The sequence below is a fragment of the Idiotropiscis lumnitzeri genome, chromosome 5 (assembly GCF_059441095.1).
Source record: "Idiotropiscis lumnitzeri isolate Australia: NSW breed Sydney's pygmy pipehorse chromosome 5, RoL_Ilum_1.0, whole genome shotgun sequence".
NCBI classification, from domain to species: Eukaryota; Metazoa; Chordata; class Actinopteri; order Syngnathiformes; family Syngnathidae; genus Idiotropiscis; species Idiotropiscis lumnitzeri.
Genome location: NC_142395.1, coordinates 5,578,968 through 5,603,116, shown reverse-complemented (window position 1 = coordinate 5,603,116; position 24,149 = coordinate 5,578,968). Strand labels below are relative to the sequence as shown.

The 24,149-nt window shown below is 42.5% G+C and overlaps 22 non-coding genes across 22 annotated transcripts; all 22 read right to left on the bottom strand.

The window, feature by feature from the left end:
• Positions 1-52: 52 nt before the first annotated feature.
• LOC148336495 (5S ribosomal RNA) lies at positions 53-171 on the bottom strand. Its single transcript, XR_015843894.1, has one exon. It is a non-coding gene; the product is annotated as a 5S ribosomal RNA (ribosomal RNA).
• Positions 172-1,180: 1,009 nt separating this feature from the next.
• Positions 1,181-1,299, bottom strand: LOC148336494 (5S ribosomal RNA). The gene has a single exon (XR_015843481.1). It is a non-coding gene; the product is annotated as a 5S ribosomal RNA (ribosomal RNA).
• Positions 1,300-2,308: 1,009 nt separating this feature from the next.
• Positions 2,309-2,427, bottom strand: LOC148336493 (5S ribosomal RNA). Its single transcript, XR_015843893.1, has one exon. It is a non-coding gene; the product is annotated as a 5S ribosomal RNA (ribosomal RNA).
• A 1,009-nt stretch (positions 2,428-3,436) lies between these two features.
• Positions 3,437-3,555, bottom strand: LOC148336492 (5S ribosomal RNA). Its single transcript, XR_015843892.1, has one exon. It is a non-coding gene; the product is annotated as a 5S ribosomal RNA (ribosomal RNA).
• Positions 3,556-4,564: 1,009 nt separating this feature from the next.
• LOC148336491 (5S ribosomal RNA) lies at positions 4,565-4,683 on the bottom strand. The gene has a single exon (XR_015843891.1). It is a non-coding gene; the product is annotated as a 5S ribosomal RNA (ribosomal RNA).
• A 1,009-nt stretch (positions 4,684-5,692) lies between these two features.
• LOC148336490 (5S ribosomal RNA) lies at positions 5,693-5,811 on the bottom strand. Its single transcript, XR_015843890.1, has one exon. It is a non-coding gene; the product is annotated as a 5S ribosomal RNA (ribosomal RNA).
• A 1,009-nt stretch (positions 5,812-6,820) lies between these two features.
• Positions 6,821-6,939, bottom strand: LOC148336489 (5S ribosomal RNA). The gene has a single exon (XR_015843889.1). It is a non-coding gene; the product is annotated as a 5S ribosomal RNA (ribosomal RNA).
• A 1,009-nt stretch (positions 6,940-7,948) lies between these two features.
• On the bottom strand, positions 7,949-8,067 carry LOC148336488 (5S ribosomal RNA). The gene has a single exon (XR_015843887.1). It is a non-coding gene; the product is annotated as a 5S ribosomal RNA (ribosomal RNA).
• Positions 8,068-9,076: 1,009 nt separating this feature from the next.
• LOC148336487 (5S ribosomal RNA) lies at positions 9,077-9,195 on the bottom strand. The gene has a single exon (XR_015843438.1). It is a non-coding gene; the product is annotated as a 5S ribosomal RNA (ribosomal RNA).
• Positions 9,196-10,204: 1,009 nt separating this feature from the next.
• LOC148336486 (5S ribosomal RNA) lies at positions 10,205-10,323 on the bottom strand. The gene has a single exon (XR_015843886.1). It is a non-coding gene; the product is annotated as a 5S ribosomal RNA (ribosomal RNA).
• A 1,009-nt stretch (positions 10,324-11,332) lies between these two features.
• Positions 11,333-11,451, bottom strand: LOC148336485 (5S ribosomal RNA). The gene has a single exon (XR_015843885.1). It is a non-coding gene; the product is annotated as a 5S ribosomal RNA (ribosomal RNA).
• Positions 11,452-12,460: 1,009 nt separating this feature from the next.
• LOC148336484 (5S ribosomal RNA) lies at positions 12,461-12,579 on the bottom strand. Its single transcript, XR_015843884.1, has one exon. It is a non-coding gene; the product is annotated as a 5S ribosomal RNA (ribosomal RNA).
• A 1,009-nt stretch (positions 12,580-13,588) lies between these two features.
• Positions 13,589-13,707, bottom strand: LOC148336483 (5S ribosomal RNA). Its single transcript, XR_015843883.1, has one exon. It is a non-coding gene; the product is annotated as a 5S ribosomal RNA (ribosomal RNA).
• A 1,009-nt stretch (positions 13,708-14,716) lies between these two features.
• LOC148336482 (5S ribosomal RNA) lies at positions 14,717-14,835 on the bottom strand. The gene has a single exon (XR_015843882.1). It is a non-coding gene; the product is annotated as a 5S ribosomal RNA (ribosomal RNA).
• Positions 14,836-15,844: 1,009 nt separating this feature from the next.
• On the bottom strand, positions 15,845-15,963 carry LOC148336481 (5S ribosomal RNA). The gene has a single exon (XR_015843881.1). It is a non-coding gene; the product is annotated as a 5S ribosomal RNA (ribosomal RNA).
• A 1,009-nt stretch (positions 15,964-16,972) lies between these two features.
• On the bottom strand, positions 16,973-17,091 carry LOC148336480 (5S ribosomal RNA). The gene has a single exon (XR_015843880.1). It is a non-coding gene; the product is annotated as a 5S ribosomal RNA (ribosomal RNA).
• Positions 17,092-18,100: 1,009 nt separating this feature from the next.
• Positions 18,101-18,219, bottom strand: LOC148336479 (5S ribosomal RNA). The gene has a single exon (XR_015843879.1). It is a non-coding gene; the product is annotated as a 5S ribosomal RNA (ribosomal RNA).
• Positions 18,220-19,228: 1,009 nt separating this feature from the next.
• On the bottom strand, positions 19,229-19,347 carry LOC148336478 (5S ribosomal RNA). Its single transcript, XR_015843431.1, has one exon. It is a non-coding gene; the product is annotated as a 5S ribosomal RNA (ribosomal RNA).
• A 1,009-nt stretch (positions 19,348-20,356) lies between these two features.
• LOC148336477 (5S ribosomal RNA) lies at positions 20,357-20,475 on the bottom strand. Its single transcript, XR_015843878.1, has one exon. It is a non-coding gene; the product is annotated as a 5S ribosomal RNA (ribosomal RNA).
• A 1,009-nt stretch (positions 20,476-21,484) lies between these two features.
• LOC148336476 (5S ribosomal RNA) lies at positions 21,485-21,603 on the bottom strand. The gene has a single exon (XR_015843876.1). It is a non-coding gene; the product is annotated as a 5S ribosomal RNA (ribosomal RNA).
• Positions 21,604-22,612: 1,009 nt separating this feature from the next.
• On the bottom strand, positions 22,613-22,731 carry LOC148336475 (5S ribosomal RNA). Its single transcript, XR_015843875.1, has one exon. It is a non-coding gene; the product is annotated as a 5S ribosomal RNA (ribosomal RNA).
• A 1,009-nt stretch (positions 22,732-23,740) lies between these two features.
• On the bottom strand, positions 23,741-23,859 carry LOC148336474 (5S ribosomal RNA). Its single transcript, XR_015843874.1, has one exon. It is a non-coding gene; the product is annotated as a 5S ribosomal RNA (ribosomal RNA).
• Positions 23,860-24,149: the final 290 nt, after the last annotated feature.

The window sequence follows — 24,149 nt, the reverse complement described above, 5'->3', positions numbered from 1 at the left end:
TTGCTTACATTTGTCAAAGTTATTTTTATTTATTTATTTTTTGCGGTGCAAAAGCTTACAGCACCTGGTATTCCCAGGCGGTCTCCCATCCAAGTACTAACCAGGCCCGACCCTGCTTAGCTTCCGAGATCGGACGAGATCGGGCGTTCTCAGGGTAGTATGGCCGTAAGCGAGAATTCCCTCCAAAATTTTGCATTTTATACATGTGGTCTTTATTGTGGCAAATACTTCAATCCAAAAATACGTAACTAGAATCTGAAACTATAACCACAGTCACAAATGTGTCACAACAATCTACAATGCATGATTGAAGTCACAGATATATGACAAATATCAGCAAATGTGTACAATGATTTGTTGGCACATACACATGGTTAAATGCGGACAAAAATCCGTAGATGGGCGACCTGTAAAAACGGGACCTTTTGATTGGCTGTGTTCTTACAGGTGACGTTTGCTACAGTCCTGCCGCGGACGACTCGCAAATGCGTGTGCTGATTTGCAAATGCGTGTCAGGAGACGTGTGTGGCTCCGTAGCTACACATTCGGACCACATGGGGGCACTAATATTATACCAGCCCCGTACCACCAATATATACACCAATAACTTGGGGGGGCGTTCACTGCTATCCACCCATGGTCATGTACCATTTATTTGACATTATTTAAATTAAATTGGAATAAATGGAAGAATAAAGTGGAACTAATAAAATAAGAACCAATGATATAACCAGTGAAGCTAAAAAAAATGAATGAAGCTTCTCCACACCTGCTAATTGCCACATTAACTATACTTCCCTTTATTGCATTCAGTAAACACCATTTTTTAAAATTGATTCATTAACTTTTTATTTAGTAAACACTCACTGCACCAACCCAACCGGACTGCATCGGGTCATATGTCTGCTACACCTGTAGACTCCGAGGGTACCCTTTTGGTCAATGTGTGGCTCCGGAGCCACAGTCAAGTCTCCAGACACGCATTTGCAAATTGCCACACGCATTTGCGAGTCGTCCACGGCGAGACTGTAGCAACACCCAAAGGCAGAGGACGCTGAATGTTGGCATTTTGTGCTCTCAGCCTGTCAGGCGAATATGTGGAAATTTATAAAAAAGCAGCTCGCATACTTGCTTACATTTGTCAAAGTTATTTTTATTTATTTATTTTTTGCGGTGCAAAAGCTTACAGCACCTGGTATTCCCAGGCGGTCTCCCATCCAAGTACTAACCAGGCGCGACCCTGCTTAGCTTCCGAGATCGGACGAGATCGGGCGTTCTCAGGGTAGTATGGCCGTAAGCGAGAATTCCCTCCAAAATTTTGCATTTTATACATGTGGTCTTTATTGTGGCAAATACTTCAATCCAAAAATACGTAACAAGAATCTGAAACTATAACCACAGTCACAAATGTGTCACAACAATGTACAATGCATGATTGAAGTCACAGATATATGACAAATATCAGCAAATGTGTACAATGATTTGTTGGCACATACACATGGTTAAATGCGGACAAAAATCCGTAGATGGGCGACCTGTAAAAACGGGACCTTTTGATTGGCTGTGTTCTTACAGGTGACGTTTGCTACAGTCCTGCCGCGGACGACTCGCAAATGCGTGTGCTGATTTGCAAATGCGTGTCAGGAGACGTGTGTGGCTCCGTAGCTACACATTCGGACCACATGGGGGCACTAATATTATACCAGCCCCGTACCACCAATATATACACCAATAACTTGGGGGGGCGTTCACTGCTATCCACCCATGGTCATGTACCATTTATTTGACATTATTTAAATTAAATTGGAATAAATGGAAGAATAAAGTGGAACTAATAAAATAAGAACCAATGATATAACCAGTGAAGCTAAAAAAAATGAATGAAGCTTCTCCACACCTGCTAATTGCGACATTAACTATACTTCCCTTTATTGCATTCAGTAAACACCATTTTTTAAAATTGATTCATTAACTTTTTATTTAGTAAACACTCACTGCACCAACCCAACCGGACTGCATCGGGTCATATGTCTGCTACACCTGTAGACTCCGAGGGTACCCTTTTGGTCAATGTGTGGCTCCGGAGCCACAGTCAAGTCTCCAGACACGCATTTGCAAATTGCCACACGCATTTGCGAGTCGTCCACGGCGAGACTGTAGCAACACCCAAAGGCAGAGGACGCTGAATGTTGGCATTTTGTGCTCTCAGCCTGTCAGGCGAATATGTGGAAATTTATAAAAAAGCAGCTCGCATACTTGCTTACATTTGTCAAAGTTATTTTTATTTATTTATTTTTTGCGGTGCAAAAGCTTACAGCACCTGGTATTCCCAGGCGGTCTCCCATCCAAGTACTAACCAGGCCCGACCCTGCTTAGCTTCCGAGATCGGACGAGATCGGGCGTTCTCAGGGTAGTATGGCCGTAAGCGAGAATTCCCTCCAACATTTTGCATTTTATACATGTGGTCTTTATTGTGGCAAATACTTCAATCCAAAAATACGTAACAAGAATCTGAAACTATAACCACAGTCACAAATGTGTCACAACAATCTACAATGCATGATTGAAGTCACAGATATATGACAAATATCAGCAAATGTGTACAATGATTTGTTGGCACATACACATGGTTAAATGCGGACAAAAATCCGTAGATGGGCGACCTGTAAAAACGGGACCTTTTGATTGGCTGTGTTCTTACAGGTGACGTTTGCTACAGTCCTGCCGCGGACGACTCGCAAATGCGTGTGCTGATTTGCAAATGCGTGTCAGGAGACGTGTGTGGCTCCGTAGCTACACATTCGGACCACATGGGGGCACTAATATTATACCAGCCCCGTACCACCAATATATACACCAATAACTTGGGGGGGCGTTCACTGCTATCCACCCATGGTCATGTACCATTTATTTGACATTATTTAAATTAAATTGGAATAAATGGAAGAATAAAGTTGAACTAATAAAATAAGAACCAATGATATAACCAGTGAAGCTAAAAAAAATGAATGAAGCTTCTCCACACCTGCTAATTGCCACATTAACTATACTTCCCTTTATTGCATTCAGTAAACACCATTTTTTAAAATTGATTCATTAACTTTTTATTTAGTAAACACTCACTGCACCAACCCAACCGGACTGCATCGGGTCATATGTCTGCTACACCTGTAGACTCCGAGGGTACCCTTTTGGTCAATGTGTGGCTCCGGAGCCACAGTCAAGTCTCCAGACACGCATTTGCAAATTGCCACACGCATTTGCGAGTCGTCCACGGCGAGACTGTAGCAACACCCAAAGGCAGAGGACGCCGAATGTTGGCATTTTGTGCTCTCAGCCTGTCAGGCGAATATGTGGAAATTTATAAAAAAGCAGCTCGCATACTTGCTTACATTTGTCAAAGTTATTTTTATTTATTTATTTTTTGCGGTGCAAAAGCTTACAGCACCTGGTATTCCCAGGCGGTCTCCCATCCAAGTACTAACCAGGCCCGACCCTGCTTAGCTTCCGAGATCGGACGAGATCGGGCGTTCTCAGGGTAGTATGGCCGTAAGCGAGAATTCCCTCCAAAATTTTGCATTTTATACATGTGGTCTTTATTGTGGCAAATACTTCAATCCAAAAATACGTAACTAGAATCTGAAACTATAACCACAGTCACAAATGTGTCACAACAATCTACAATGCATGATTGAAGTCACAGATATATGACAAATATCAGCAAATGTGTACAATGATTTGTTGGCACATACACATGGTTAAATGCGGACAAAAATCCGTAGATGGGCGACCTGTAAAAACGGGACCTTTTGATTGGCTGTGTTCTTACAGGTGACGTTTGCTACAGTCCTGCCGCGGACGACTCGCAAATGCGTGTGCTGATTTGCAAATGCGTGTCAGGAGACGTGTGTGGCTCCGTAGCTACACATTCGGACCACATGGGGGCACTAATATTATACCAGCCCCGTACCACCAATATATACACCAATAACTTGGGGGGGCGTTCACTGCTATCCACCCATGGTCATGTACCATTTATTTGACATTATTTAAATTAAATTGGAATAAATGGAAGAATAAAGTGGAACTAATAAAATAAGAACCAATGATATAACCAGTGAAGCTAAAAAAAATGAATGAAGCTTCTCCACACCTGCTAATTGCCACATTAACTATACTTCCCTTTATTGCATTCAGTAAACACCATTTTTTAAAATTGATTCATTAACTTTTTATTTAGTAAACACTCACTGCACCAACCCAACCGGACTGCATCGGGTCATATGTCTGCTACACCTGTAGACTCCGAGGGTACCCTTTTGGTCAATGTGTGGCTCCGGAGCCACAGTCAAGTCTCCAGACACGCATTTGCAAATTGCCACACGCATTTGCGAGTCGTCCACGGCGAGACTGTAGCAACACCCAAAGGCAGAGGACGCTGAATGTTGGCATTTTGTGCTCTCAGCCTGTCAGGCGAATATGTGGAAATTTATAAAAAAGCAGCTCGCATACTTGCTTACATTTGTCAAAGTTATTTTTATTTATTTATTTTTTGCGGTGCAAAAGCTTACAGCACCTGGTATTCCCAGGCGGTCTCCCATCCAAGTACTAACCAGGCCCGACCCTGCTTAGCTTCCGAGATCGGACGAGATCGGGCGTTCTCAGGGTAGTATGGCCGTAAGCGAGAATTCCCTCCAAAATTTTGCATTTTATACATGTGGTCTTTATTGTGGCAAATACTTCAATCCAAAAATACGTAACAAGAATCTGAAACTATAACCACAGTCACAAATGTGTCACAACAATCTACAATGCATGATTGAAGTCACAGATATATGACAAATATCAGCAAATGTGTACAATGATTTGTTGGCACATACACATGGTTAAATGCGGACAAAAATCCGTAGATGGGCGACCTGTAAAAACGGGACCTTTTGATTGGCTGTGTTCTTACAGGTGACGTTTGCTACAGTCCTGCCGCGGACGACTCGCAAATGCGTGTGCTGATTTGCAAATGCGTGTCAGGAGACGTGTGTGGCTCCGTAGCTACACATTCGGACCACATGGGGGCACTAATATTATACCAGCCCCGTACCACCAATATATACACCAATAACTTGGGGGGGCGTTCACTGCTATCCACCCATGGTCATGTACCATTTATTTGACATTATTTAAATTAAATTGGAATAAATGGAAGAATAAAGTGGAACTAATAAAATAAGAACCAATGATATAACCAGTGAAGCTAAAAAAAATGAATGAAGCTTCTCCACACCTGCTAATTGCCACATTAACTATACTTCCCTTTATTGCATTCAGTAAACACCATTTTTTAAAATTGATTCATTAACTTTTTATTTAGTAAACACTCACTGCACCAACCCAACCGGACTGCATCGGGTCATATGTCTGCTACACCTGTAGACTCCGAGGGTACCCTTTTGGTCAATGTGTGGCTCCGGAGCCACAGTCAAGTCTCCAGACACGCATTTGCAAATTGCCACACGCATTTGCGAGTCGTCCACGGCGAGACTGTAGCAACACCCAAAGGCAGAGGACGCCGAATGTTGGCATTTTGTGCTCTCAGCCTGTCAGGCGAATATGTGGAAATTTATAAAAAAGCAGCTCGCATACTTGCTTACATTTGTCAAAGTTATTTTTATTTATTTATTTTTTGCGGTGCAAAAGCTTACAGCACCTGGTATTCCCAGGCGGTCTCCCATCCAAGTACTAACCAGGCCCGACCCTGCTTAGCTTCCGAGATCGGACGAGATCGGGCGTTCTCAGGGTAGTATGGCCGTAAGCGAGAATTCCCTCCAAAATTTTGCATTTTATACATGTGGTCTTTATTGTGGCAAATACTTCAATCCAAAAATACGTAACTAGAATCTGAAACTATAACCACAGTCACAAATGTGTCACAACAATCTACAATGCATGATTGAAGTCACAGATATATGACAAATATCAGCAAATGTGTACAATGATTTGTTGGCACATACACATGGTTAAATGCGGACAAAAATCCGTAGATGGGCGACCTGTAAAAACGGGACCTTTTGATTGGCTGTGTTCTTACAGGTGACGTTTGCTACAGTCCTGCCGCGGACGACTCGCAAATGCGTGTGCTGATTTGCAAATGCGTGTCAGGAGACGTGTGTGGCTCCGTAGCTACACATTCGGACCACATGGGGGCACTAATATTATACCAGCCCCGTACCACCAATATATACACCAATAACTTGGGGGGGCGTTCACTGCTATCCACCCATGGTCATGTACCATTTATTTGACATTATTTAAATTAAATTGGAATAAATGGAAGAATAAAGTGGAACTAATAAAATAAGAACCAATGATATAACCAGTGAAGCTAAAAAAAATGAATGAAGCTTCTCCACACCTGCTAATTGCCACATTAACTATACTTCCCTTTATTGCATTCAGTAAACACCATTTTTTAAAATTGATTCATTAACTTTTTATTTAGTAAACACTCACTGCACCAACCCAACCGGACTGCATCGGGTCATATGTCTGCTACACCTGTAGACTCCGAGGGTACCCTTTTGGTCAATGTGTGGCTCCGGAGCCACAGTCAAGTCTCCAGACACGCATTTGCAAATTGCCACACGCATTTGCGAGTCGTCCACGGCGAGACTGTAGCAACACCCAAAGGCAGAGGACGCTGAATGTTGGCATTTTGTGCTCTCAGCCTGTCAGGCGAATATGTGGAAATTTATAAAAAAGCAGCTCGCATACTTGCTTACATTTGTCAAAGTTATTTTTATTTATTTATTTTTTGCGGTGCAAAAGCTTACAGCACCTGGTATTCCCAGGCGGTCTCCCATCCAAGTACTAACCAGGCCCGACCCTGCTTAGCTTCCGAGATCGGACGAGATCGGGCGTTCTCAGGGTAGTATGGCCGTAAGCGAGAATTCCCTCCAAAATTTTGCATTTTATACATGTGGTCTTTATTGTGGCAAATACTTCAATCCAAAAATACGTAACAAGAATCTGAAACTATAACCACAGTCACAAATGTGTCACAACAATCTACAATGCATGATTGAAGTCACAGATATATGACAAATATCAGCAAATGTGTACAATGATTTGTTGGCACATACACATGGTTAAATGCGGACAAAAATCCGTAGATGGGCGACCTGTAAAAACGGGACCTTTTGATTGGCTGTGTTCTTACAGGTGACGTTTGCTACAGTCCTGCCGCGGACGACTCGCAAATGCGTGTGCTGATTTGCAAATGCGTGTCAGGAGACGTGTGTGGCTCCGTAGCTACACATTCGGACCACATGGGGGCACTAATATTATACCAGCCCCGTACCACCAATATATACACCAATAACTTGGGGGGGCGTTCACTGCTATCCACCCATGGTCATGTACCATTTATTTGACATTATTTAAATTAAATTGGAATAAATGGAAGAATAAAGTGGAACTAATAAAATAAGAACCAATGATATAACCAGTGAAGCTAAAAAAAATGAATGAAGCTTCTCCACACCTGCTAATTGCGACATTAACTATACTTCCCTTTATTGCATTCAGTAAACACCATTTTTTAAAATTGATTCATTAACTTTTTATTTAGTAAACACTCACTGCACCAACCCAACCGGACTGCATCGGGTCATATGTCTGCTACACCTGTAGACTCCGAGGGTACCCTTTTGGTCAATGTGTGGCTCCGGAGCCACAGTCAAGTCTCCAGACACGCATTTGCAAATTGCCACACGCATTTGCGAGTCGTCCACGGCGAGACTGTAGCAACACCCAAAGGCAGAGGACGCTGAATGTTGGCATTTTGTGCTCTCAGCCTGTCAGGCGAATATGTGGAAATTTATAAAAAAGCAGCTCGCATACTTGCTTACATTTGTCAAAGTTATTTTTATTTATTTATTTTTTGCGGTGCAAAAGCTTACAGCACCTGGTATTCCCAGGCGGTCTCCCATCCAAGTACTAACCAGGCCCGACCCTGCTTAGCTTCCGAGATCGGACGAGATCGGGCGTTCTCAGGGTAGTATGGCCGTAAGCGAGAATTCCCTCCAAAATTTTGCATTTTATACATGTGGTCTTTATTGTGGCAAATACTTCAATCCAAAAATACGTAACTAGAATCTGAAACTATAACCACAGTCACAAATGTGTCACAACAATCTACAATGCATGATTGAAGTCACAGATATATGACAAATATCAGCAAATGTGTACAATGATTTGTTGGCACATACACATGGTTAAATGCGGACAAAAATCCGTAGATGGGCGACCTGTAAAAACGGGACCTTTTGATTGGCTGTGTTCTTACAGGTGACGTTTGCTACAGTCCTGCCGCGGACGACTCGCAAATGCGTGTGCTGATTTGCAAATGCGTGTCAGGAGACGTGTGTGGCTCCGTAGCTACACATTCGGACCACATGGGGGCACTAATATTATACCAGCCCCGTACCACCAATATATACACCAATAACTTGGGGGGGCGTTCACTGCTATCCACCCATGGTCATGTACCATTTATTTGACATTATTTAAATTAAATTGGAATAAATGGAAGAATAAAGTGGAACTAATAAAATAAGAACCAATGATATAACCAGTGAAGCTAAAAAAAATGAATGAAGCTTCTCCACACCTGCTAATTGCGACATTAACTATACTTCCCTTTATTGCATTCAGTAAACACCATTTTTTAAAATTGATTCATTAACTTTTTATTTAGTAAACACTCACTGCACCAACCCAACCGGACTGCATCGGGTCATATGTCTGCTACACCTGTAGACTCCGAGGGTACCCTTTTGGTCAATGTGTGGCTCCGGAGCCACAGTCAAGTCTCCAGACACGCATTTGCAAATTGCCACACGCATTTGCGAGTCGTCCACGGCGAGACTGTAGCAACACCCAAAGGCAGAGGACGCTGAATGTTGGCATTTTGTGCTCTCAGCCTGTCAGGCGAATATGTGGAAATTTATAAAAAAGCAGCTCGCATACTTGCTTACATTTGTCAAAGTTATTTTTATTTATTTATTTTTTGCGGTGCAAAATCTTACAGCACCTGGTATTCCCAGGCGGTCTCCCATCCAAGTACTAACCAGGCCCGACCCTGCTTAGCTTCCGAGATCGGACGAGATCGGGCGTTCTCAGGGTAGTATGGCCGTAAGCGAGAATTCCCTCCAAAATTTTGCATTTTATACATGTGGTCTTTATTGTGGCAAATACTTCAATCCAAAAATACGTAACTAGAATCTGAAACTATAACCACAGTCACAAATGTGTCACAACAATCTACAATGCATGATTGAAGTCACAGATATATGACAAATATCAGCAAATGTGTACAATGATTTGTTGGCACATACACATGGTTAAATGCGGACAAAAATCCGTAGATGGGCGACCTGTAAAAACGGGACCTTTTGATTGGCTGTGTTCTTACAGGTGACGTTTGCTACAGTCCTGCCGCGGACGACTCGCAAATGCGTGTGCTGATTTGCAAATGCGTGTCAGGAGACGTGTGTGGCTCCGTAGCTACACATTCGGACCACATGGGGGCACTAATATTATACCAGCCCCGTACCACCAATATATACACCAATAACTTGGGGGGGCGTTCACTGCTATCCACCCATGGTCATGTACCATTTATTTGACATTATTTAAATTAAATTGGAATAAATGGAAGAATAAAGTGGAACTAATAAAATAAGAACCAATGATATAACCAGTGAAGCTAAAAAAAATGAATGAAGCTTCTCCACACCTGCTAATTGCGACATTAACTATACTTCCCTTTATTGCATTCAGTAAACACCATTTTTTAAAATTGATTCATTAACTTTTTATTTAGTAAACACTCACTGCACCAACCCAACCGGACTGCATCGGGTCATATGTCTGCTACACCTGTAGACTCCGAGGGTACCCTTTTGGTCAATGTGTGGCTCCGGAGCCACAGTCAAGTCTCCAGACACGCATTTGCAAATTGCCACACGCATTTGCGAGTCGTCCACGGCGAGACTGTAGCAACACCCAAAGGCAGAGGACGCTGAATGTTGGCATTTTGTGCTCTCAGCCTGTCAGGCGAATATGTGGAAATTTATAAAAAAGCAGCTCGCATACTTGCTTACATTTGTCAAAGTTATTTTTATTTATTTATTTTTTGCGGTGCAAAAGCTTACAGCACCTGGTATTCCCAGGCGGTCTCCCATCCAAGTACTAACCAGGCCCGACCCTGCTTAGCTTCCGAGATCGGACGAGATCGGGCGTTCTCAGGGTAGTATGGCCGTAAGCGAGAATTCCCTCCAAAATTTTGCATTTTATACATGTGGTCTTTATTGTGGCAAATACTTCAATCCAAAAATACGTAACAAGAATCTGAAACTATAACCACAGTCACAAATGTGTCACAACAATCTACAATGCATGATTGAAGTCACAGATATATGACAAATATCAGCAAATGTGTACAATGATTTGTTGGCACATACACATGGTTAAATGCGGACAAAAATCCGTAGATGGGCGACCTGTAAAAACGGGACCTTTTGATTGGCTGTGTTCTTACAGGTGACGTTTGCTACAGTCCTGCCGCGGACGACTCGCAAATGCGTGTGCTGATTTGCAAATGCGTGTCAGGAGACGTGTGTGGCTCCGTAGCTACACATTCGGACCACATGGGGGCACTAATATTATACCAGCCCCGTACCACCAATATATACACCAATAACTTGGGGGGGCGTTCACTGCTATCCACCCATGGTCATGTACCATTTATTTGACATTATTTAAATTAAATTGGAATAAATGGAAGAATAAAGTGGAACTAATAAAATAAGAACCAATGATATAACCAGTGAAGCTAAAAAAAATGAATGAAGCTTCTCCACACCTGCTAATTGCGACATTAACTATACTTCCCTTTATTGCATTCAGTAAACACCATTTTTTAAAATTGATTCATTAACTTTTTATTTAGTAAACACTCACTGCACCAACCCAACCGGACTGCATCGGGTCATATGTCTGCTACACCTGTAGACTCCGAGGGTACCCTTTTGGTCAATGTGTGGCTCCGGAGCCACAGTCAAGTCTCCAGACACGCATTTGCAAATTGCCACACGCATTTGCGAGTCGTCCACGGCGAGACTGTAGCAACACCCAAAGGCAGAGGACGCTGAATGTTGGCATTTTGTGCTCTCAGCCTGTCAGGCGAATATGTGGAAATTTATAAAAAAGCAGCTCGCATACTTGCTTACATTTGTCAAAGTTATTTTTATTTATTTATTTTTTGCGGTGCAAAAGCTTACAGCACCTGGTATTCCCAGGCGGTCTCCCATCCAAGTACTAACCAGGCCCGACCCTGCTTAGCTTCCGAGATCGGACGAGATCGGGCGTTCTCAGGGTAGTATGGCCGTAAGCGAGAATTCCCTCCAAAATTTTGCATTTTATACATGTGGTCTTTATTGTGGCAAATACTTCAATCCAAAAATACGTAACAAGAATCTGAAACTATAACCACAGTCACAAATGTGTCACAACAATCTACAATGCATGATTGAAGTCACAGATATATGACAAATATCAGCAAATGTGTACAATGATTTGTTGGCACATACACATGGTTAAATGCGGACAAAAATCCGTAGATGGGCGACCTGTAAAAACGGGACCTTTTGATTGGCTGTGTTCTTACAGGTGACGTTTGCTACAGTCCTGCCGCGGACGACTCGCAAATGCGTGTGCTGATTTGCAAATGCGTGTCAGGAGACGTGTGTGGCTCCGTAGCTACACATTCGGACCACATGGGGGCACTAATATTATACCAGCCCCGTACCACCAATATATACACCAATAACTTGGGGGGGCGTTCACTGCTATCCACCCATGGTCATGTACCATTTATTTGACATTATTTAAATTAAATTGGAATAAATGGAAGAATAAAGTGGAACTAATAAAATAAGAACCAATGATATAACCAGTGAAGCTAAAAAAAATGAATGAAGCTTCTCCACACCTGCTAATTGCGACATTAACTATACTTCCCTTTATTGCATTCAGTAAACACCATTTTTTAAAATTGATTCATTAACTTTTTATTTAGTAAACACTCACTGCACCAACCCAACCGGACTGCATCGGGTCATATGTCTGCTACACCTGTAGACTCCGAGGGTACCCTTTTGGTCAATGTGTGGCTCCGGAGCCACAGTCAAGTCTCCAGACACGCATTTGCAAATTGCCACACGCATTTGCGAGTCGTCCACGGCGAGACTGTAGCAACACCCAAAGGCAGAGGACGCTGAATGTTGGCATTTTGTGCTCTCAGCCTGTCAGGCGAATATGTGGAAATTTATAAAAAAGCAGCTCGCATACTTGCTTACATTTGTCAAAGTTATTTTTATTTATTTATTTTTTGCGGTGCAAAAGCTTACAGCACCTGGTATTCCCAGGCGGTCTCCCATCCAAGTACTAACCAGGCCCGACCCTGCTTAGCTTCCGAGATCGGACGAGATCGGGCGTTCTCAGGGTAGTATGGCCGTAAGCGAGAATTCCCTCCAAAATTTTGCATTTTATACATGTGGTCTTTATTGTGGCAAATACTTCAATCCAAAAATACGTAACTAGAATCTGAAACTATAACCACAGTCACAAATGTGTCACAACAATCTACAATGCATGATTGAAGTCACAGATATATGACAAATATCAGCAAATGTGTACAATGATTTGTTGGCACATACACATGGTTAAATGCGGACAAAAATCCGTAGATGGGCGACCTGTAAAAACGGGACCTTTTGATTGGCTGTGTTCTTACAGGTGACGTTTGCTACAGTCCTGCCGCGGACGACTCGCAAATGCGTGTGCTGATTTGCAAATGCGTGTCAGGAGACGTGTGTGGCTCCGTAGCTACACATTCGGACCACATGGGGGCACTAATATTATACCAGCCCCGTACCACCAATATATACACCAATAACTTGGGGGGGCGTTCACTGCTATCCACCCATGGTCATGTACCATTTATTTGACATTATTTAAATTAAATTGGAATAAATGGAAGAATAAAGTGGAACTAATAAAATAAGAACCAATGATATAACCAGTGAAGCTAAAAAAAATGAATGAAGCTTCTCCACACCTGCTAATTGCGACATTAACTATACTTCCCTTTATTGCATTCAGTAAACACCATTTTTTAAAATTGATTCATTAACTTTTTATTTAGTAAACACTCACTGCACCAACCCAACCGGACTGCATCGGGTCATATGTCTGCTACACCTGTAGACTCCGAGGGTACCCTTTTGGTCAATGTGTGGCTCCGGAGCCACAGTCAAGTCTCCAGACACGCATTTGCAAATTGCCACACGCATTTGCGAGTCGTCCACGGCGAGACTGTAGCAACACCCAAAGGCAGAGGACGCTGAATGTTGGCATTTTGTGCTCTCAGCCTGTCAGGCGAATATGTGGAAATTTATAAAAAAGCAGCTCGCATACTTGCTTACATTTGTCAAAGTTATTTTTATTTATTTATTTTTTGCGGTGCAAAAGCTTACAGCACCTGGTATTCCCAGGCGGTCTCCCATCCAAGTACTAACCAGGCCCGACCCTGCTTAGCTTCCGAGATCGGACGAGATCGGGCGTTCTCAGGGTAGTATGGCCGTAAGCGAGAATTCCCTCCAAAATTTTGCATTTTATACATGTGGTCTTTATTGTGGCAAATACTTCAATCCAAAAATACGTAACAAGAATCTGAAACTATAACCACAGTCACAAATGTGTCACAACAATCTACAATGCATGATTGAAGTCACAGATATATGACAAATATCAGCAAATGTGTACAATGATTTGTTGGCACATACACATGGTTAAATGCGGACAAAAATCCGTAGATGGGCGACCTGTAAAAACGGGACCTTTTGATTGGCTGTGTTCTTACAGGTGACGTTTGCTACAGTCCTGCCGCGGACGACTCGCAAATGCGTGTGCTGATTTGCAAATGCGTGTCAGGAGACGTGTGTGGCTCCGTAGCTACACATTCGGACCACATGGGGGCACTAATATTATACCAGCCCCGTACCACCAATATATACACCAATAACTTGGGGGGGCGTTCACTGCTATCCACCCATGGTCATGTACCATTTATTTGACATTATTTAAATTAAATTGGAATAAATGGAAGAATAAAGTGGAACTAATAAAATAAGAACCAATGATATAACCAGTGAAGCTAAAAAAAATGAATGAAGCTTCTCCACACCTGCTAATTGCGACATTAACTATACTTCCCTTTATTGCATTCAGTAAACACCATTTTTTAAAATTGATTCATTAACTTTTTATTTAGTAAACACTCACTGCACCAACCCAACCGGACTGCATCGGGTCATATGTCTGCTACACCTGTAGACTCCGAGGGTACCCTTTTGGTCAATGTGTGGCTCCGGAGCCACAGTCAAGTCTCCAGACACGCATTTGCAAATTGCCACACGCATTTGCGAGTCGTCCACGGCGAGACTGTAGCAACACCCAAAGGCAGAGGACGCTGAATGTTGGCATTTTGTGCTCTCAGCCTGTCAGGCGAATATGTGGAAATTTATAAAAAAGCAGCTCGCATACTTGCTTACATTTGTCAAAGTTATTTTTATTTATTTATTTTTTGCGGTGCAAAAGCTTACAGCACCTGGTATTCCCAGGCGGTCTCCCATCCAAGTACTAACCAGGCCCGACCCTGCTTAGCTTCCGAGATCGGACGAGATCGGGCGTTCTCAGGGTAGTATGGCCGTAAGCGAGAATTCCCTCCAACATTTTGCATTTTATACATGTGGTCTTTATTGTGGCAAATACTTCAATCCAAAAATACGTAACAAGAATCTGAAACTATAACCACAGTCACAAATGTGTCACAACAATCTACAATGCATGATTGAAGTCACAGATATATGACAAATATCAGCAAATGTGTACAATGATTTGTTGGCACATACACATGGTTAAATGCGGACAAAAATCCGTAGATGGGCGACCTGTAAAAACGGGACCTTTTGATTGGCTGTGTTCTTACAGGTGACGTTTGCTACAGTCCTGCCGCGGACGACTCGCAAATGCGTGTGCTGATTTGCAAATGCGTGTCAGGAGACGTGTGTGGCTCCGTAGCTACACATTCGGACCACATGGGGGCACTAATATTATACCAGCCCCGTACCACCAATATATACACCAATAACTTGGGGGGGCGTTCACTGCTATCCACCCATGGTCATGTACCATTTATTTGACATTATTTAAATTAAATTGGAATAAATGGAAGAATAAAGTGGAACTAATAAAATAAGAACCAATGATATAACCAGTGAAGCTAAAAAAAATGAATGAAGCTTCTCCACACCTGCTAATTGCGACATTAACTATACTTCCCTTTATTGCATTCAGTAAACACCATTTTTTAAAATTGATTCATTAACTTTTTATTTAGTAAACACTCACTGCACCAACCCAACCGGACTGCATCGGGTCATATGTCTGCTACACCTGTAGACTCCGAGGGTACCCTTTTGGTCAATGTGTGGCTCCGGAGCCACAGTCAAGTCTCCAGACACGCATTTGCAAATTGCCACACGCATTTGCGAGTCGTCCACGGCGAGACTGTAGCAACACCCAAAGGCAGAGGACGCTGAATGTTGGCATTTTGTGCTCTCAGCCTGTCAGGCGAATATGTGGAAATTTATAAAAAAGCAGCTCGCATACTTGCTTACATTTGTCAAAGTTATTTTTATTTATTTATTTTTTGCGGTGCAAAAGCTTACAGCACCTGGTATTCCCAGGCGGTCTCCCATCCAAGTACTAACCAGGCCCGACCCTGCTTAGCTTCCGAGATCGGACGAGATCGGGCGTTCTCAGGGTAGTATGGCCGTAAGCGAGAATTCCCTCCAAAATTTTGCATTTTATACATGTGGTCTTTATTGTGGCAAATACTTCAATCCAAAAATACGTAACTAGAATCTGAAACTATAACCACAGTCACAAATGTGTCACAACAATCTACAATGCATGATTGAAGTCACAGATATATGACAAATATCAGCAAATGTGTACAATGATTTGTTGGCACATACACATGGTTAAATGCGGACAAAAATCCGTAGATGGGCGACCTGTAAAAACGGGACCTTTTGATTGGCTGTGTTCTTACAGGTGACGTTTGCTACAGTCCTGCCGCGGACGACTCGCAAATGCGTGTGCTGATTTGCAAATGCGTGTCAGGAGACGTGTGTGGCTCCGTAGCTACACATTCGGACCACATGGGGGCACTAATATTATACCAGCCCCGTACCACCAATATATACACCAATAACTTGGGGGGGCGTTCACTGCTATCCACCCATGGTCATGTACCATTTATTTGACATTATTTAAATTAAATTGGAATAAATGGAAGAATAAAGTGGAACTAATAAAATAAGAACCAATGATATAACCAGTGAAGCTAAAAAAAATGAATGAAGCTTCTCCACACCTGCTAATTGCCACATTAACTATACTTCCCTTTATTGCATTCAGTAAACACCATTTTTTAAAATTGATTCATTAACTTTTTATTTAGTAAACACTCACTGCACCAACCCAACCGGACTGCATCGGGTCATATGTCTGCTACACCTGTAGACTCCGAGGGTACCCTTTTGGTCAATGTGTGGCTCCGGAGCCACAGTCAAGTCTCCAGACACGCATTTGCAAATTGCCACACGCATTTGCGAGTCGTCCACGGCGAGACTGTAGCAACACCCAAAGGCAGAGGACGCCGAATGTTGGCATTTTGTGCTCTCAGCCTGTCAGGCGAATATGTGGAAATTTATAAAAAAGCAGCTCGCATACTTGCTTACATTTGTCAAAGTTATTTTTATTTATTTATTTTTTGCGGTGCAAAAGCTTACAGCACCTGGTATTCCCAGGCGGTCTCCCATCCAAGTACTAACCAGGCCCGACCCTGCTTAGCTTCCGAGATCGGACGAGATCGGGCGTTCTCAGGGTAGTATGGCCGTAAGCGAGAATTCCCTCCAACATTTTGCATTTTATACATGTGGTCTTTATTGTGGCAAATACTTCAATCCAAAAATACGTAACAAGAATCTGAAACTATAACCACAGTCACAAATGTGTCACAACAATCTACAATGCATGATTGAAGTCACAGATATATGACAAATATCAGCAAATGTGTACAATGATTTGTTGGCACATACACATGGTTAAATGCGGACAAAAATCCGTAGATGGGCGACCTGTAAAAACGGGACCTTTTGATTGGCTGTGTTCTTACAGGTGACGTTTGCTACAGTCCTGCCGCGGACGACTCGCAAATGCGTGTGCTGATTTGCAAATGCGTGTCAGGAGACGTGTGTGGCTCCGTAGCTACACATTCGGACCACATGGGGGCACTAATATTATACCAGCCCCGTACCACCAATATATACACCAATAACTTGGGGGGGCGTTCACTGCTATCCACCCATGGTCATGTACCATTTATTTGACATTATTTAAATTAAATTGGAATAAATGGAAGAATAAAGTGGAACTAATAAAATAAGAACCAATGATATAACCAGTGAAGCTAAAAAAAATGAATGAAGCTTCTCCACACCTGCTAATTGCGACATTAACTATACTTCCCTTTATTGCATTCAGTAAACACCATTTTTTAAAATTGATTCATTAACTTTTTATTTAGTAAACACTCACTGCACCAACCCAACCGGACTGCATCGGGTCATATGTCTGCTACACCTGTAGACTCCGAGGGTACCCTTTTGGTCAATGTGTGGCTCCGGAGCCACAGTCAAGTCTCCAGACACGCATTTGCAAATTGCCACACGCATTTGCGAGTCGTCCACGGCGAGACTGTAGCAACACCCAAAGGCAGAGGACGCTGAATGTTGGCATTTTGTGCTCTCAGCCTGTCAGGCGAATATGTGGAAATTTATAAAAAAGCAGCTCGCATACTTGCTTACATTTGTCAAAGTTATTTTTATTTATTTATTTTTTGCGGTGCAAAAGCTTACAGCACCTGGTATTCCCAGGCGGTCTCCCATCCAAGTACTAACCAGGCCCGACCCTGCTTAGCTTCCGAGATCGGACGAGATCGGGCGTTCTCAGGGTAGTATGGCCGTAAGCGAGAATTCCCTCCAAAATTTTGCATTTTATACATGTGGTCTTTATTGTGGCAAATACTTCAATCCAAAAATACGTAACTAGAATCTGAAACTATAACCACAGTCACAAATGTGTCACAACAATCTACAATGCATGATTGAAGTCACAGATATATGACAAATATCAGCAAATGTGTACAATGATTTGTTGGCACATACACATGGTTAAATGCGGACAAAAATCCGTAGATGGGCGACCTGTAAAAACGGGACCTTTTGATTGGCTGTGTTCTTACAGGTGACGTTTGCTACAGTCCTGCCGCGGACGACTCGCAAATGCGTGTGCTGATTTGCAAATGCGTGTCAGGAGACGTGTGTGGCTCCGTAGCTACACATTCGGACCACATGGGGGCACTAATATTATACCAGCCCCGTACCACCAATATATACACCAATAACTTGGGGGGGCGTTCACTGCTATCCACCCATGGTCATGTACCATTTATTTGACATTATTTAAATTAAATTGGAATAAATGGAAGAATAAAGTGGAACTAATAAAATAAGAACCAATGATATAACCAGTGAAGCTAAAAAAAATGAATGAAGCTTCTCCACACCTGCTAATTGCCACATTAACTATACTTCCCTTTATTGCATTCAGTAAACACCATTTTTTAAAATTGATTCATTAACTTTTTATTTAGTAAACACTCACTGCACCAACCCAACCGGACTGCATCGGGTCATATGTCTGCTACACCTGTAGACTCCGAGGGTACCCTTTTGGTCAATGTGTGGCTCCGGAGCCACAGTCAAGTCTCCAGACACGCATTTGCAAATTGCCACACGCATTTGCGAGTCGTCCACGGCGAGACTGTAGCAACACCCAAAGGCAGAGGACGCTGAATGTTGGCATTTTGTGCTCTCAGCCTGTCAGGCGAATATGTGGAAATTTATAAAAAAGCAGCTCGCATACTTGCTTACATTTGTCAAAGTTATTTTTATTTATTTATTTTTTGCGGTGCAAAAGCTTACAGCACCTGGTATTCCCAGGCGGTCTCCCATCCAAGTACTAACCAGGTCCGACCCTGCTTAGCTTCCGAGATCGGACGAGATCGGGCGTTCTCAGGGTAGTATGGCCGTAAGCGAGAATTCCCTCCAAAATTTTGCATTTTATACATGTGGTCTTTATTGTGGCAAATACTTCAATCCAAAAATACGTAACAAGAATCTGAAACTATAACCACAGTCACAAATGTGTCACAACAATCTACAATGCATGATTGAAGTCACAGATATATGACAAATATCAGCAAATGTGTACAATGATTTGTTGGCACATACACATGGTTAAATGCGGACAAAAATCCGTAGATGGGCGACCTGTAAAAACGGGACCTTTTGATTGGCTGTGTTCTTACAGGTGACGTTTGCTACAGTCCTGCCGCGGACGACTCGCAAATGCGTGTGCTGATTTGCAAATGCGTGTCAGGAGACGTGTGTGGCTCCGTAGCTACACATTCGGACCACATGGGGGCACTAATATTATACCAGCCCCGTACCACCAATATATACACCAATAACTTGGGGGGGCGTTCACTGCTATCCACCCATGGTCATGTACCATTTATTTGACATTATTTAAATTAAATTGGAATAAATGGAAGAATAAAGTGGAACTAATAAAATAAGAACCAATGATATAACCAGTGAAGCTAAAAAAAATGAATGAAGCTTCTCCACACCTGCTAATTGCGACATTAACTATACTTCCCTTTATTGCATTCAGTAAACACCATTTTTTAAAATTGATTCATTAACTTTTTATTTAGTAAACACTCACTGCACCAACCCAACCGGACTGCATCGGGTCATATGTCTGCTACACCTGTAGACTCCGAGGGTACCCTTTTGGTCAATGTGTGGCTCCGGAGCCACAGTCAAGTCTCCAGACACGCATTTGCAAATTGCCACACGCATTTGCGAGTCGTCCACGGCGAGACTGTAGCAACACCCAAAGGCAGAGGACGCTGAATGTTGGCATTTTGTGCTCTCAGCCTGTCAGGCGAATATGTGGAAATTTATAAAAAAGCAGCTCGCATACTTGCTTACATTTGTCAAAGTTATTTTTATTTATTTATTTTTTGCGGTGCAAAAGCTTACAGCACCTGGTATTCCCAGGCGGTCTCCCATCCAAGTACTAACCAGGCCCGACCCTGCTTAGCTTCCGAGATCGGACGAGATCGGGCGTTCTCAGGGTAGTATGGCCGTAAGCGAGAATTCCCTCCAAAATTTTGCATTTTATACATGTGGTCTTTATTGTGGCAAATACTTCAATCCAAAAATACGTAACAAGAATCTGAAACTATAACCACAGTCACAAATGTGTCACAACAATCTACAATGCATGATTGAAGTCACAGATATATGACAAATATCAGCAAATGTGTACAATGATTTGTTGGCACATACACATGGTTAAATGCGGACAAAAATCCGTAGATGGGCGACCTGTAAAAACGGGACCTTTTGATTGGCTGTGTTCTTACAGGTGACGTTTGCTACAGTCCTGCCGCGGACGACTCGCAAATGCGTGTGCTGATTTGCAAATGCGTGTCAGGAGACGTGTGTGGCTCCGTAGCTACACATTCGGACCACATGGGGGCACTAATATTATACCAGCCCCGTACCACCAATATATACACCAATAACTTGGGGGGGCGTTCACTGCTATCCACCCATGGTCATGTACCATTTATTTGACATTATTTAAATTAAATTGGAATAAATGGAAGAATAAAGTGGAACTAATAAAATAAGAACCAATGATATAACCAGTGAAGCTAAAAAAAATGAATGAAGCTTCTCCACACCTGCTAATTGCGACATTAACTATACTTCCCTTTATTGCATTCAGTAAACACCATTTTTTAAAATTGATTCATTAACTTTTTATTTAGTAAACACTCACTGCACCAACCCAACCGGACTGCATCGGGTCATATGTCTGCTACACCTGTAGACTCCGAGGGTACCCTTTTGGTCAATGTGTGGCTCCGGAGCCACAGTCAAGTCTCCAGACACGCATTTGCAAATTGCCACACGCATTTGCGAGTCGTCCACGGCGAGACTGTAGCAACACCCAAAGGCAGAGGACGCTGAATGTTGGCATTTTGTGCTCTCAGCCTGTCAGGCGAATATGTGGAAATTTATAAAAAAGCAGCTCGCATACTTGCTTACATTTGTCAAAGTTATTTTTATTTATTTATTTTTTGCGGTGCAAAAGCTTACAGCACCTGGTATTCCCAGGCGGTCTCCCATCCAAGTACTAACCAGGCCCGACCCTGCTTAGCTTCCGAGATCGGACGAGATCGGGCGTTCTCAGGGTAGTATGGCCGTAAGCGAGAATTCCCTCCAAAATTTTGCATTTTATACATGTGGTCTTTATTGTGGCAAATACTTCAATCCAAAAATACGTAACTAGAATCTGAAACTATAACCACAGTCACAAATGTGTCACAACAATCTACAATGCATGATTGAAGTCACAGATATATGACAAATATCAGCAAATGTGTACAATGATTTGTTGGCACATACACATGGTTAAATGCGGACAAAAATCCGTAGATGGGCGACCTGTAAAAACGGGACCTTTTGATTGGCTGTGTTCTTACAGGTGACGTTTGCTACAGTCCTGCCGCGGACGACTCGCAAATGCGTGTGCTGATTTGCAAATGCGTGTCAGGAGACGTGTGTGGCTCCGTAGCTACACATTCGGACCACATGGGGGCACTAATATTATACCAGCCCCGTACCACCAATATATACACCAATAACTTGGGGGGGCGTTCACTGCTATCCACCCATGGTCATGTACCATTTATTTGACATTATTTAAATTAAATTGGAATAAATGGAAGAATAAAGTGGAACTAATAAAATAAGAACCAATGATATAACCAGTGAAGCTAAAAAAAATGAATGAAGCTTCTCCACACCTGCTAATTGCCACATTAACTATACTTCCCTTTATTGCATTCAGTAAACACCATTTTTTAAAATTGATTCATTAACTTTTTATTTAGTAAACACTCACTGCACCAACCCAACCGGACTGCATCGGGTCATATGTCTGCTACACCTGTAGACTCCGAGGGTACCCTTTTGGTCAATGTGTGGCTCCGGAGCCACAGTCAAGTCTCCAGACACGCATTTGCAAATTGCCACACGCATTTGCGAGTCGTCCACGGCGAGACTGTAGCAACACCCAAAGGCAGAGGACGCCGAATGTTGGCATTTTGTGCTCTCAGCCTGTCAGGCGAATATGTGGAAATTTATAAAAAAGCAGCTCGCATACTTGCTTACATTTGTCAAAGTTATTTTTATTTATTTATTTTTTGCGGTGCAAAAGCTTACAGCACCTGGTATTCCCAGGCGGTCTCCCATCCAAGTACTAACCAGGCCCGACCCTGCTTAGCTTCCGAGATCGGACGAGATCGGGCGTTCTCAGGGTAGTATGGCCGTAAGCGAGAATTCCCTCCAACATTTTGCATTTTATACATGTGGTCTTTATTGTGGCAAATACTTCAATCCAAAAATACGTAACAAGAATCTGAAACTATAACCACAGTCACAAATGTGTCACAACAATCTACAATGCATGATTGAAGTCACAGATATATGACAAATATCAGCAAATGTGTACAATGATTTGTTGGCACATACACATGGTTAAATGCGGACAAAAATCCGTAGATGGGCGACCTGTAAAAACGGGACCTTTTGATTGGCTGTGTTCTTACAGGTGACGTTTGCTACAGTCCTGCCGCGGACGACTCGCAAATGCGTGTGCTGATTTGCAAATGCGTGTCAGGAGACGTGTGTGGCTCCGTAGCTACACATTCGGACCACATGGGGGCACTAATATTATACCAGCCCCGTACCACCAATATATACACCAATAACTTGGGGGGGCGTTCACTGCTATCCACCCATGGTCATGTACCATTTATTTGACATTATTTAAATTAAATTGGAATAAATGGAAGAATAAAGTGGAACTAATAAAATAAGAACCAATGATATAACCAGTGAAGCTAAAAAAAATGAATGAAGCTTCTCCACACCTGCTAATTGCGACATTAACTATACTTCCCTTTATTGCATTCAGTAAACACCATTTTTTAAAATTGATTCATTAACTTTTTATTTAGTAAACACTCACTGCACCAACCCAACCGGACTGCATCGGGTCATATGTCTGCTACACCTGTAGACTCCGAGGGTACCCTTTTGGTCAATGTGTGGCTCCGGAGCCACAGTCAAGTCTCCAGACACGCATTTGCAAATTGCCACACGCATTTGCGAGTCGTCCACGGCGAGACTGTAGCAACACCCAAAGGCAGAGGACGCTGAATGTTGGCATTTTGTGCTCTCAGCCTGTCAGGCGAATATGTGGAAATTTATAAAAAAGCAGCTCGCATACTTGCTTACATTTGTCAAAGTTATTTTTATTTATTTATTTTTTGCGGTGCAAAAGCTTACAGCACCTGGTATTCCCAGGCGGTCTCCCATCCAAGTACTAACCAGGCCCGACCCTGCTTAGCTTCCGAGATCGGACGAGATCGGGCGTTCTCAGGGTAGTATGGCCGTAAGCGAGAATTCCCTCCAAAATTTTGCATTTTATACATGTGGTCTTTATTGTGGCAAATACTTCAATCCAAAAATACGTAACTAGAATCTGAAACTATAACCACAGTCACAAATGTGTCACAACAATCTACAATGCATGATTGAAGTCACAGATATATGACAAATATCAGCAAATGTGTACAATGATTTGTTGGCACATACACATGGTTAAATGCGGACAAAAATCCGTAGATGGGCGACCTGTAAAAACGGGACCTTTTGATTGGCTGTGTTCTTACAGGTGACGTTTGCTAC